We start from the raw sequence: 11,991 nt of genomic DNA, 5'->3' as shown, positions 1-11,991 counted from the left end.
TGGGATCTATTTCTTGTTAACTAGATTAGGAGTCAAATCTCTGTGTCTGGGTCTGCATATATGTATGTGATGACTCTGTGTCTGTATGTTTTACCACAATGTAGCACACCATTTTTGAACAGACAAGATTATGATCAATACTAAATATAATCACAATGTAGCTCAAAAACAATGTTTACGGGATTCTTCATATTGAAATGTAGAACATAAACAATGTTTATGGGATTCTTCATATTGAAATGTATAACAAAAAACGATTTTACCTAATCTTTCGTTAGCATCCATCGATTATGTATATGGTTCCACTTGCGATCGACTCTAGGGTTTAGGTAAATCGTGTCCTTCTCGAAAACCAAGCAGTATCTTCACTCTATTTTGGATTCGAATTGAAAAGTGTATATTAAGAATATTAATGGATCTGTAGTGCTCGCTCAAATCCGGCTCAATAAATTAAAAACAATGACCATCTTGCTCTTCTTTACATTATGTCATTAACTGTCAATAACTTATTTTGGGAATTACATTAATTAAGATTCCTTTCAATTTTAACCATTGATTATTAGGATGTGTGGTTGAGATTGGATCTCACGGTTACCACAAACAAAACATCTCTCATTTTAAGCCCCTATATATATATATATATATATATATATAGATATATATATATATATATATATATGTATATATAGAGAGAGAGATGAGCGATCAAATGAAAACTGCCCTAATTTGTGTAAACCATGTAAACCAATTTCATCCATCCATTTTCTTGATCAATGGTCAAGATTAGTTTAGGTTATATTAGAAAATAAAAAAAAATAAAAAATTGTTTTATAATCTCAAAAAGTGCAAAATGGTAACTTTGGTAGTGGTAATATTAATGGCAACCATATCATGTATATCGTAATATTAATGAAACAAAATCATTTGTAAAATAATATATTAATTTTATGTTCAAATATTATAAAAAAATAACATCCATCATTAAAATAGATCAACAATAAAAATAAAACACACTATAATCAATTTAACATAATGAAATCTTTTGAATAATAATAATAATAATAATAAATTTACTACTACATTTCATGAACGAAATGGTTTCACAGTTTCATCAATACACAAATCAACGTAGATGAGATATTTATCATTTTCAAGTTTCCGATAGATGGATCTGTTTCAATCTAGTTATGAAATGGTTTCACTGTTTGCTAATTAAACAATATGTTCTTAACAATTATGAAATGGTTTCTCTGTCGTTATGCACCCATTTCATCGACAAAGTTTTTGCAATCCGAACATGTTTCATAGTTTCATCAATACACTAATCAACATAATGCTAGATGAGACATTTGTCATTTTCATGTTATTGGTAGATAGATCTGTTTCATTGTGATAATGAAATTGTTTCACTGTTCGCTAAATACACAGCATTTTCTTATCAATTATGAAATGGTTTCACTTTCTTCATTCAGCCAATTTTCTTCCAATACGAACACGTTTCATAGAGTCAATGCATTTACCATTACATGCTTTGTTAACTATTAATTGAACAAAATCATCCAAAACAATAAAACAAAACAAAACAATTTCATCAAATATTGTTGATAAAAAAACAAGATTATGCAAGAATATTATATTACGCAACCAGTGCATCCCCAAAAGTTTCATAAAACAAGCTCCTCAATGAACGTTTTCATGAACAAATCTAACATGAATATGTTTCATAGCTGATTATATTTTTACCGGTTCATGAATCTTTGTTTGGATCTGTTACTGATTTCGTGGATTAATGAATATAATAATTTTCGATTTTCATATTATTACCACTAATAAACCGAGAAATCAAATAACAATATTGAATTCTTAAAATTCTAATTTAAAAAAACATTTAAATCTTATCATTTATAAAATTTCCTTCATTCTGTTACCTTAATTAAGATTTATTAATAACTTTCATATTTAATAGAAAATAATATAAATGACAAATCTACCCTTAATGATTAAATTTAATTAAGAAAAAAAAGAATTTTCCTATTGGTCGAAATTAGTTTACACGGTTTCTAAGAATTAGACGGTTTTCATTTGATCCCACCTATATATATATATATATATATATATATGGTCAATTTCTCTTTAAGAAATCCAATTGGGTTAAAATAACAATAAGTAGATCATAATTAGTCTCATTACCTAATGGGTTTAATGGGCCTATTTGTCCATGAGGAGTCTAATTGGGTCAAAATGACACTGTATGAGTCATAATTAGTCTAAGTAGACGTTAATGTTACTACTTGAGGTAGAATGAGTCTTAAGGGTCCTTAATGGGTCCATTTGGTCTTAGTGGGTATAATGGGTCTATTTCTTTAAATCGGGCCATTTGGGTCAAAATGACACTAAATATATCAAAATTAAGATGATTAGACCCTAATGGATTTAATAGGTCCATTTCTCGATAAAGAGTCTGATAGGGTCAAAATGACACTAAATGGGTCATATTTAGTTTGATCAGAACTTAATGGGTATAATGGGTTTATTTATTCTATTCGAGTCTAATTGAGTTATAGTAGTACTAAATGGGTCATAATTAACTAATCCGACGTTAATGGGAGTAATTGAGGTAGAATGGGTCTTAATTGTCCTTAATGGATCCATTTGATGTTAGTGGATATAATGAGCCTATTTCTCCTTTTATGCTGAGAGCTCTTCATCTTCTTGTACTTCTCCTTCAGATTTAGATATTTATCATCTCTAGATCTGAAGGAGGATGGGGGCTTGGAAGATGGCGTCATAGTTTTATTCGACATGCATTCACTAGCAAAGTGAGCTTTGTGTTAACAATTGTAGCAGATCGTTGAATCCTTATCAATAGGGTTTGACTTTGGCTTTTCAGATATGGTCAACGAAGGAGATCTGTGGAAATTACTTTTCTGGCGAACCTTCTAAAGGAGTTAGTTAGAAGGGCCAGTGACTCATCAAACTCTGAAAGATCAGCTTCTGACAAGCCCTTGGAGTAAGAAGGATCTAACTTAGTTAGAGAAGTAGAAGAGAAAGAATGGTTAGAAGAAATAGAAGAGTCAACTGAAGGGCTATTAGAGATCAAAACTAACGGAGAACTTTTCATTTCCCTAGAGTCTTTAATAAGATTCTTCTTCAGCTGATGGGACTGCTCATGATTGAGCAATATCCCATAAAGAGAACTAAGAGAAAGAGAGAGGACATGTCCTTAGACATCTTAAGACACATCGTATATTGATCCCATGATTCTGGCAAACATTCATGAAATTTTATCAGAGTCTTAGAGTTGGAATATTCTCTTCCAACTGTCCTTAAATCAATAAGAAGACAATTAAATCGTTGATGTACTTCAGACAAAGTTTCCTTCTTTCCACATAGAAAGCTTTTATATTGTCTTACTAAATTTATCTTCCTCGATTCTTGTACTTCTGAAGTACCTTCATATTGAACACATAAAGTGTCCCACATGGATTTCAAGGTTTTAAGCTTCATCATTGAGTGATATATCTCGTTAAGAAAAGCCATGGCTATTATAGACCTCGCACGAGTGTCTAAAACCATCTTCTTCTTGTCTTCATCACTCCATTGATGAAGGAGCTATGGAATCTATCGTTTAAGAATCATGACAGTCGTAGCAGTTGCAGGAACTGCTGGAGAGATAACATATGGAACATAAGATCCATTTTCTATACAGTATGGAATCTCTGGATCCACTCGTTCCAAGAATAAAGACATTCGATTCTTCTAGAGACTAAAGTTGTCCCTGATGAAACGGGGAGGTTTGGCAAGAGAGCCATTGTAATGAAAGTGGGTGCTAGTGTTTTGTAAAGCCATTTTTAAAGGAATAAGTTATCTGGAGAAGAAAAAATAAAATGCCAATAAAACAACAATACAACACAAAAAGCAAACGTTGCTCTGATACCACTTGTTGGTCCCAGCTGGATCTACAAGAGTTATAGGTAATCAGTTTGAAGAGGGGGGATGAATACAAACACATGAACTTTCACTTTTAAAAATTATATATTGATAATGAAGATCAGTATAAATTTTACAGATTGTTTGCAGAAGAGATAAGGTAAAGAACCTATCTAAACAATCTAAGATACACACAATTACAAATAGAAAAGAGAGAAGATTTGCTACAAGAAATAAAAATAATAATAAAAGTGTTCTTCACTTGTTGAAGTGGTTCTTTCTCTTAGAGACGGAATAGTGAGAGAAGTAACTTCTTCGGTAAGTTCTTGGAGAAAAAGAGTGATAATTGAGTAGAGAGCACTCAACTATTTATACACATTGCATTAAATGCAACTCAAAAGGTACATAACACGTGTCAATCTTTTGAGGGAAACCTTGTCTTTTACTACAGTAAACATTCCTTTTGTTGTATATGAGCAGTCCTCTAGAAAATGTATGGGTTTGTCCTTTGTGGGTGGGAGGACAAGAAAAAAAACAATCGTGCATGGTAAGTTTCATTTGGTCACTGAATGCTGGGATGACGTTGGAATGTATTTTCAGTATTCACTGAAACTTGCGCAGACTTCACACATAAGAAGACGAGCTTGTAATCACTGAATTCCTGTAACACCCTTGTCCCGCGTAGCCGGAGGATGGTGTGTTACGGAGGAAAACATATCAAGATAAATAGCTAATATAAATACAGGATAACCAGAGCTACTATGAACATCCAGCAAAAGAAGGTGGTAGACTAAAAGTTAAGACAACATGGATACATTTACAATATATACATAACCAAAAACTACTATACTATCCAAGGTCATCTTCAAAATAGTCATATTCCATCGCTCTCAGTCCCGTGATAATCCCACCTACGATCATGTACCTGCCGAGGACAAAACAAACCTCGGCTGAGCCAAATGCTCAGTGAACGGATAATTAAAATAACAAACTTGCAAGTATAAATCGAGTTAATAAAAGATAATRATTATAAGGAATCCGAAAACCAGAACATGAAGGGATCAATTAATAATTTACATGAAATGTCCATACTAAAATAATTTAAAATAATATCATCAAGTCAAGAATTGAGAAATAAATAAGAAAATCAATTGGGTTCGAGGGTTGTATGGACCACTCGAACAATGGAAAATGAGTGTAGGGCAATACACTCAATTTCCTTCCGATAATCGGCTCCCGAAAATGGTTCCCGAATACGGCTCCCGATAACGGTTCTTAGGATCGATCCATTCGTCTTCAAATTAGCCGGTATCAGGCTAAACCCACTCATTGACATTGGGGTATAATAACGAGGACGTCATGACAATTTATAGCCATCATGGAGGCGTCACGACATCATTGCCCTCGATGTCGTGCCTTAAAGCACAAAGTGCTCAAATCACCAAAAACATATCAATTCAATGTGAAAAGGGGTAATCTCACAAAATATGAAACTATAATTATATACAAGTGATAGATGCCGAGATGGTAATGAGATACAATATTGCGTCTATAATGAATTAGTGATTAAAGAAAGTCACAAGAATCGGGTATCCGTACCTTAGACGGCAATCGAAGAAGTAAGCACGTAGCTCCTATCCCCTTGTTAATGCCCCTTTCTTATTCTAAGATTGGTCCTGAATAAGTTACACATGATTGGGACTGATTGATACAAGATCTACGGATGTTACAATCCTCAAAGCACAAAGTACAAGTAAAAATAAAACTACTAATTCCCCTGCACCAGACAACTTTGAACCAACTTGACTTTGATCATTTTTATCATACTTAGAGATGCATTCAGGTGTTAATGTCTAAACAAAAGTTGTAGGCCGATTACTTAGGGTTCAAGTCGATTTGGATTCATTCTGTTTGGAGCAAAACCCTATTTTATATGAATTTTCTAAAAACAGTATGCAAATCCCGTTTTTGCACAGGACCAGCTACATAAACTCACTGTTTTGAGCATTATGGAGGTAAAATCAAGTCTGAACATAAACTACAAAGTTGTAGTAGACACAGATACCTTTCCAGCATTATATGGAACACCTCAATTGGATCAACGAGTGATTTTATATGAATTTTTAAACAACCAGCAGCACAAAGATTCTTATGCACAACACAAAACAGCCCCTTTTTTATAAGTTTGACACTAAAACCATAAAGAATCAACTATCTAGCTTTACCATATTGCAAATAAATAATTAAAACTTAATTTATAACTTCTTTAACCAACAATGACATAAAAATAACATCATTTAACAAAGGTTTAGCTTACTAATCAAAACCTTATGAACCCTAACATGAAACCTCCCAATTTTATCACAAATCAACAAATTAGACCACAAATCTTGAAATTTATAGATTCATACCTTGATTCTTTACATTCACTTCAATCACTTAGCATTAAATCTTCAAAATTTCACCAAATTGGAAGATGCATGTGAAGATTGAACCATTTCTAGGGTTTATGTGAAGAGGGCTAAATCTAGAGAGGGAAGTGAAAGGTGAAAATGAGAAGTATTTTCTGAAATTAAGGGTTTAAATAGTTAGTAAAAGAATATCCACTTAGCAAATGTTACCCCTCATCAATTGCCTAATTCAATATTAGTTTTTACATGAATTTTTCTTAACATTTCTAGTCCTAAGACCAATTTATGTTCTAACATAATTGACCTTTTACATAAAACTTGGACTTATATTATTAGTCCAAAATACAACTACTTTAAGCAAGGGTATAAGTAGATAAAGCATCCAATTGTCATGTAAATGAATATACCAATATTAATCAATAACAAAATCTAGGCTGTTATAATTCCGCTTTAGATCACGAACGCACTGATATCTAATCTTCAGTTTTTGTCTTCAACATTGTTGAAGGATCTGTGGTGTGAGTTTTGTCTTCTTGAAGTATAACAGTCTCTAAAGAAATTACAGTACATGTTTAGCGATCACTGGACAGACTCAATGAAGATCGTTGAAACTGAATAACAGAAATACTATACTTTGATATGTAAAAGGGATCATCATCAATTAAATGAGAGAGATGATCAAACAAATCAGACTGATGCAAATCCTAATGATGTTCCTTCACCTGAACCTGTTCAGGACGATTCCCCCAGTGGCTATGTAGATCAAAATTCAAATCAATATTCCTATATACCATTACTCATAGCAAAAAGTGGACCAAGGAGCATCCAATAAGTCAAATTATTGGTGTTCCAACTTCATCAGTATGAACAAGGTCTGCTACTGCGAATGAGTGTGTGTATGCCACTTTCTTAAGCAAAATTGTACCAACTAAGGTGTTTGAAGCCTTAGTTGATCCGGACTGCATAATTGTTATGGAAGAGGAGCTGAATCAATTTGAAAGTATAAAAGTCTGGAGATTGGTTCGTCGTCCTAAAAACAAGACAATCATTGGTACTAAATGACTATCCAAAAATAAAAGGATGAAGATGGAGTTCTTATTAGAAACAGAGCTCGACCAGTCGCAAAATGGTATAATCAACAAAAAGGTGTATACTATGATGAGACTTTTACACCGGTAGCAAGAATTGAGGCAATAAAAATGTTTTTGGCATACGTTGCACACAAAAACTTTACTATGTACCAGATGGATGTCAAAACAACATTTCTATACAGTCTTCTCAAATAAGAAGTATATGTCTCACAACCGGAAGGTTTCGTAGATGAGTCTAAGCCCGATCATGTACATATCCTTGACATAACTCTATATGGTCTTAAACAAGTCTTAGGAGACTGGTACGACATCCTATCAAAATTTCTGGTAAAACTAGGTTTCTCGAAAAGTAAAACAGACACAACTCTATTCATTAAAAAAGAAACTGCATTATTTTGAAGCAAACTCTAATATAAGTTAGTAGCTTTCACATCCTTACTCTATATATGTAGATGACATAATATTTGGATCTACGAACCCAAATAACTGTAAGAATTTCTTGGCTTTGATGGTCTCTAGGTTTAAAATGAGCATGATGAGTGAGGTGAACTTCTTTTTGGGCTTACAAGTAAAAAAAATTATCCTCGGGAATTTTTATAAATCAATCAAAATATATTTTAGATTTCTTGAGGAAATTTTGTTGGTCCCAGCCGGATCTACAAGAGTTATAGGTAATCAGTTTGTAGAGAGGGGGGGAGATTAATATAAACACAAAAACTTTCACTTTTAAAAATTATATATTGATAAAGAAGATCAATATAAATTTTACAGATTATTTGTGGAAGAGATAAGGTAAAGAACCTATATAAATAATCTAAGATACACAAAGTACAGATAGCAAAGATAAAAGATTTGAAACAAGAAATAAATATAAGAATAAAAAAGTTCTTCACTTGTTAAAGTGGTTCTTTCTCTTAGAGAGAGAGTAGTAAGAGAAATAACTTCTTGGGTAAGTTCTTAGAGAGGAAGAGTTATAACTGAGTGAGAGCACTCAACTATTTATACCCATTGCATTAAATTCAATTCAAAAGGTACAAAACATGTGTCAAGCTTTTGGAAGAAAGTTTGTCCTTTGCTATAGTAAACGGTCATTTTGGCTGTATATGAACATTCCTCTTTTCATAAAGTAGGTAAGCACTATAGAGTCAATGAAGTGGCTCCGTACTGCACTATACTCTAGAAAAACTATGTGTTTGTCCTTTGTGTGAGAAAGGACAAGACAAAAACAATCGTGCATGGTAAGTTTCATTTGATCGCTGAATACTGGGATGACGCTGGAAGGTCTCTTTAGTATTTGCTGAAACTTGTGCAGACTCCACATATAAGTAAACAAGCTTGTAATCATTGAATGTTGCTTCAGATCACTAACGCATTGATCTCTAATCTTCAGTTTTTGTCTTCGATATTGCTGAAGGAACTGTGGTTTGAGTTTTGTCTTCTTGAAGTATAACGTCTCTGAAGGAATTACAATACACTTTCAATGATCTCCGAACAAACTCAGTGATGATCGTTGAAACTGAATAGCGGAAATACTATTCTTTGATAGGTAAAAGAGATCATCATGAAATCAATGAGAGAGAGGATCAACAATCTCCCCCTATTTGATGATGACAAAGCAACATAAAGAAAATTGCCTAAGTTATAATAGTAAGGAAAAGATACAAGTAAAATACATGACCCTTTTAACTATTTCGGGATCTTTTCCAGTGATACAGTTTATTTATATAAGTTTACTTAAGTTTGTAAAGGATTACAAGTTCAAGAGAAAGGAACACAAATATAATTGAAATTGAAAGCATATTCACTGACTGAAAGTTGTCAGTGAATGAAAGATAACTGGAACTCGTACATACTTGTCCCTATTACTCTTTTCAGAGATCTTTTCAGTGACACTGAAGAATACTTTGTATTGTTCATTGGAATAATTACAAGTGTTACATCAGTGATTTCTAGACCTATTACATATAGATTGTACACTGAAAGAAAAGAAAGGAGAACAAGATAAAAAGTTAACTACACTAGGCCGCTGAAGTCGATAGACCCTGGTACATCTTCGCCAAGCTTCTTTCGTCTTAGCATCTCCTTTCTGATCTTGCGATTCATCACCTCACTAGCTAGGTCATTGTCGAACCACGACCTAAGATATTCAAGATGGTCAACTTGGCAAAGGTGGAGCTCAGATTCTCGCTGGAAGCAGTATTCACCATCATAGTCAACGAAAATGAATCCATACTCAGGCTTCACATGCACAGTGTTGGGTATGTAAGGACCCTTTGTTGGCAGTTTCAGGTTCAACTTTGAGGTATTTGGATTTTTTTCTATCCTTTAGGATTTCCTCTAAGGAGAACTTTGTTTCAAGTTCATTCCTATGAGAAGGTACATCATCAGGGTCTAAAAGGTGTCTTCTTCTTGTGGGCAGCTTTTCAGGCATAGGAGGGACACCAACAAACCTTGACACCTTCTTGAAGAGTTCTTTCAGGTGGTCTTCGATTATTTGCTTGTGCTTGGACTTTGAACTCTTAATGGCTTGTCGAATCTCCAGCCATTCATTGTAGCCGTATTGCCCGAGATATGAAGGATACTCGGTGACAGCTTCTTTGTTGTCTCTAAAGATGACCATGGATGTAACACCCATTACCACATACTACATGTAACACGTACTTCATACATAAGAATTACATATTTATACACCACATAGGTCTCTTAGTACAAGAATCTACCAGTACTGAATACATGGTCCAAAAATTCATAAATACAATTCTTGTACTATTCCACGTTCTTCTAACAAAACTATACATAACATAATCAAATCTTCATGCAGATATGTATAAAAGAAAATATCACATTTTCCCCTTCCCCTTACCGTCTGTACTTCCTGTAATACATATTTAAAATCACAAAACGAGGGTTAGACCGAAAGGTCTAGTGAGTTCCCTTTTTATGTTATTGCAGGGTGTGAATCACCAAAACTTTATAAAACAACTTTTCATATATAAAACAAAGATATGAACAAGTATAACATATTATCAATACCTTTTCACTTTTCAAAGCCAAGTATTCAGCTATTCAAGTAATATACTCCAAACCTTTATAGGTTTGAACCAATCAGGTTTCATTTAATGCCACTTTTAAACCTTTTCAATTAAACAAGGTTTATTCAAAGTTTCAGGCCAAACCTGTTATTTCCTCCTCAATAACATCCAGACTATGATTTCCAATAATAACGCTAATCCTAAACCTTTAAATCACAAAGAAATAAATATTCCAGACCACGGTAATCTTAAAGGATATAACAGTAAGAGTTATATCACATAACACACATACAAATGCCACCCTTATATCCAAAGGTACACATCTCATTGATATGCCACCCTTATCCCATGGTACACCTCTCCTTGATATGCCACCCTTATCCCATGGTACACCTCTCTTTGATATGCCACCCTTATTTCCTCATCAAAACTTTTACAAAACAATTCCAATTAGAACAGACCGCAGTCATAAATGTCCTAATGGAATATCATTAGTTCAGAATCATTTTTATCAAAATTCTCATTCTTTATACAAGATTATTAAAATGATAATTTGTATAAATGATACATAAATCAATGGACAAATCCGGTCAACACAGACTTGGCCGGACTTCATCTCCGGTCAAGCCTTGGCCGATTTAACCAATCTGATCAACACTTATACCCTTGTACGATTTACAAATCCGGACGACACAAGTCCTTGTCCGGTTTACTAATCCGATCAACTCTTTAAGTCTTGTCCGATTTATCAATCCGAACAACACATATTCAAGATCTTGTCCGATTTAAATAAACCGGTCACCTCTTGGTCGTATTTCTACTTCTCTATTCAATATTCTTAATCGATTTATATTTCTCAAATCCCACTAACACTCACATCGTATGACACTATGCTCGATTTGAGGCTACACTGGTCATAATGTGTCCGATTTAACCTTAAACCGTTCAACCCTTTGTCCGGTTTATCAATCCAGACAATATACCAAGCGATTTATATATATATATATATATATATATATATATATATATATCAAATTCTGACCAACTCTAAATCATACAACACTATGGGCGGTTTAGAGATAAATCGGACAACACCTTACCCGATTTAAAGCTAAGTCCGGTAAACTTTCTAAACTAAATTCAATATGCAATTCAAAGAGATTCAAAACATTTTAACCACTCACCTTGAATACTCTTTTTGAAAACCAACTTCTTGAAATTCTGATAAAAGCAATCCGATCAATCTCTCATTTAAATCACTCACTTCTCTTTTAAAAAAGGCAAGAAGAGTGAAAATGGAGGCTAACCCTCCTTTTATAACTTTCCTTAACAAGAAAGTCGGCTTCTCACACTCCCACATGCATGCATACATACACCATGCATATATGTTCATATATATATATATATATATATATATATATACTAGTGGTGTACCCGCGCGATGCAGCGCGGGTAAATCACAATTCGAAAACATTAGTTTGGCTTTGAATCATGAGTTTATGTGGTTATTTTACAAGTCAACTAATA

This window comes from Cynara cardunculus (genome assembly GCF_001531365.2).
Source record: "Cynara cardunculus var. scolymus isolate 2C chromosome LG 6, CcrdV1, whole genome shotgun sequence".
In the NCBI taxonomy this organism is placed as follows: domain Eukaryota; kingdom Viridiplantae; phylum Streptophyta; class Magnoliopsida; order Asterales; family Asteraceae; genus Cynara; species Cynara cardunculus.
Note: the sequence above shows the minus strand (reverse complement) of the source record.